The sequence below is a fragment of the Vombatus ursinus genome, unplaced genomic scaffold (assembly GCF_900497805.2).
Source record: "Vombatus ursinus unplaced genomic scaffold, bare-nosed wombat genome assembly UNPS02014810.1, whole genome shotgun sequence".
NCBI classification, from domain to species: Eukaryota; Metazoa; Chordata; class Mammalia; order Diprotodontia; family Vombatidae; genus Vombatus; species Vombatus ursinus.
The window spans coordinates 15,144,578-15,148,406 of record NW_020954588.1 but is presented as its reverse complement, the minus strand read 5'-3'; positions in this window follow the sequence as shown (position 1 = coordinate 15,148,406).

Below are 3,829 nucleotides of genomic sequence, written 5' to 3'. Positions count from 1 at the left end.
CTCTCTCTCTCTCTCTCTCTCTCTCTCTCTCTCTCTCTCTCTCTCTCCAGACAGACAGACAGATAGATAGATAGGTAGGTAGATAGATAGATAGATAGATAGATAGTTGGATAGATACTCTATCTCCTTAACACGATCCAAAATCTACTTTCCAGGCAAGGTCATGGATAAACTTCCATTTAATTAAAACATTTTTCACATGCTTCAGCAGCACAGTTAATTGATTGTTAGGTGGCTGACTTTGGTTTAGCTCCTGACTATACATTTCTTAAGTCTGCACTCTAAAACAAATTTCATGGGCCTTGTGATTTGAGGCAATGCTGTAATTTGACTTTTGGGAAACGTCTGTCATCCTTGCCCACCAATTTGTTTTGAATAGCAAAGACTCCAGTGACAAACCTTTTCTGAAACATTACGCACCTTCTACAAAGTTTGTGAGGCTATTACTCCCTCAGGACTCTTTGGTTAAGGGCTTTTTCTCCTTTAGACTCATTCTGCCCTTTTTTTTTAAAGGGTAAAATGTGACTCCACTTCAGAAATACTTTGTAAACCCTGGCTCATTATGTTTTTAGATTTTCTTGGAGGAGGGGGGACTGGCAAAACTTTGGCACAAACACATACCCATATGTGTGTATATCCATATATATACACATATACATATATACATACACACATACATACACATACATGCACATAGCATATGGCTACTGCATGTTTAGCTTCAGCTCTGATTAAGTATCAGGTATAGCCAAAGGTATAATTTTGGTACACCACCACCCCCTTATCCTATTTTCACAGATTTCTGGGCATAGCCATCCATTCTTTACTTATTTTGTCTATTTTACTCACCCTGTATTTGCCTCTCTGCTCATAGTTCCCTCTGAATTTGTTTGGTCCACCCAAATTTGTCTATTCCCAGTCCCCAAAATGGGCCTTGTGCTTTCCTGCCTCCCTAACTTTGATCACTCTAAGTTGAAGAAAAGGCACCAACCTGCATCCATAGAGAAAGTTCCCTCATTTGAGGGTTCCCTATACCAGTGTTTCTTAAAGTGTGATCCAATGAACTCTCAGGGCGCCTGAGACCTTTTCAGGGGAACCATGAGGCCAAAACTATTTTCATTATAATACTAAGATATTATTTGTCTTTTTCATTCTCATTCTCTCATGAAGATACAGTCGAATTTTCCGAAGGTTACGTGACTGGTGACAAGGGTTTTAGCTAACAAACATGAAAACTGAATTAATATCTCATCTGCAGAATTACACTTTTGCCTTACAAATGGATGAATCTGTAGACGAGGCTGTCCATTATCAGCTCCAAATAATCATCAAAGATCTTTTATGGGAATGTTTGGCAGCAAACTCAAGTGTTGCTGAAATAGTCAAAGTGTTGAAGAATTTTTTGGAATCTCATAGTTGATCCTGGAACAATTGTGTTGATCTTTGCCCTGATAGTGAAGAAGCAATGGTGGGTAAAACCCCTGGTGCTTTAGCTCAAGTCAAGGCAGCAGCACCCAATTCTTCCAGTTGCTATCATATTCTTCAAGGCCAAAGTGCCAGTTCATCTTAAGAGTATCCTTGATGAAGCAATAAAAATTGTTCATTTTATTCAATCTCAGCCCTTGTGTACATGTCTCTTTGACATTCTGTTTCACAAAATGGCAGGTACACATGGGCAATACCCTTCCGCTGCTTTCCAAAATATGACAGTTGTGTCAAGGAAAAGCACTTAGGCAACTGAGTGGTGAGCTTAACTGAAGGTTTTTTTTTCATGAAACATCAGTTTTTTACTTGAAAGAATGACTGACAAACTATGGTTATTCAGATGAGTATTTGGCAAACATTTTCTTGAAAATAAATGAAGTAAGCCTGTCACTTCAAGGAAAACAACCGACAGTACTTGTTGCCAATAACAAACTTTGAGCTTTCAAGCAAAAATGAGAATTTTGGAAAATTTGTAGCCATCACCATGAGCCCGTAACTCCCTGATGCTTACAGATGTTTCTGATGAAATTGGTGGTGATATTAATAAATGTGATTTTTTTTAATATTGTACAATGAAATAGGTTAATATTTGGCAAATCTGTATAACTCAATGAATCAATATTTTTCAAATGACTATTACATGATGTTACAAAATCATGGTGGGTGAAAAATCCATTCAAAGCACAAGCTAGATGAATGGATTTTCATGTCATTGACATGGCTTCAAATTCTACATTGCAACTAACCTTTAAAAAACTACCACTTGTCACGTTTTTGTCTATGTCACAGAAGAATTTCCACAGTGATCTGAAAAGGCTATTAAGATGCTCTTCCCTTTTCTAACCACATATCTGTGTGAGGCCAGATTACCTTCATATACATCAACCAAAACAATATCACAACAGACTGAATGCAGAAGCAGAAATGAGAATCCAGCTGTCTTTTATTAAACCAGACTTTAAAGAAATTTTCAAAAATGTAAAGTAATGCCATTATTCTATTTTTGTTTTAGAAAATATGATAACTTTTTCATAAAAATATATTATTTAAGTTAACATGTATTGGTTTGTTATTTTTAAGTGATAAAAAATATTAAAATTAAAATAATTTTAAAAGTTAAACAAATAATTTAAATTGATCAGTTTTCATTTCTAATGTGATCAATATCAACGTATGTGACCCACATAAACAAAAGTTCTTTTAAATTATTAAAAATAATTAAAATTGATCAGTTTTCATTTCTAATGTGATCAATATCAACGTATGTGACCCTCAAGACTTCTTCAGAGCATAAAGAGGTTTAGAGACCAAAAAGTCTGAGAACGTCTACACTATATTGGTGAAATCATAGATCTATTCCCAATCTTTTGGAGCTAGATGGGATCTTAGATGCCTCCCTCATTTTACAGAAAAGGAAACTAAAGATTAGGGAGTTGAATTACTCATAAATCATACATAGATCATATGTAGAATTCATGTTGACTAACCCCATCAGCCCACAAATGAAGAAAGTGAGGACCAGAGAAGTCAAATGCCTTTCCCAAAGTCACACAGGGAACAAGTAGCAGAATTGGAATTCAAGCCTGGTTTTGTGGATTCCAAAATGGATTCTTTCTACTGTACCATAAAGGGTGTCTAGCTTGTAGGTCTAAGAAATGAGATTTGAACACTTGCCATCTCCATGGTGCCCAGAAGAGTTCCTTGAACAAGGTAGGCACTCAATCAAGGAGATGAGAAGGCTGGTTTTTATCAAAAGAATAATGAACAATCTTGAGGTTTTCAAAGTAATTTACATAGATTATCTTAGTTCAGAGGTTCCCAAACTTATTTGCCCTACCACCCCCTTTCCAAACAAAAAAAAAATTACTCAGTGCCCCCCTGGAAATCTACTTTCTTTAACTCTTTCACAGTTTTTTTTTTTTAATTTGCATCATTTCAAAAACACATAAAATTTTAAAAATGATACATCTTAAATTTAATAATTCATTATAAATTTGTGGTTATTTTCCTGCATTGAAATTTTGATGATGCAATATTGCTTCATATAACTGTTCAGTATTGTAAAAAAGTCATTTCACACACACATTCCTGCCAATGTATGCTGGACTTCCCAACCTGCTCACCTGCCAACACTTGCTAGTTAAGTGGTCAAGTGGACTTGACCACTGATGGGTTATAACTTGCATTTTGTGTGTTTATTTGGAAAATGTAATCACTATGACTTTATCTCTGTTACAAAACAGATGAAACATATAAGAATGGTTTTTCAAAAGTTTCTTCTCTTCTTTCCTTATGTTTCCACTGCCCCCTTATTTTTATTCAATGCCCCCCAGTTGTACCATAG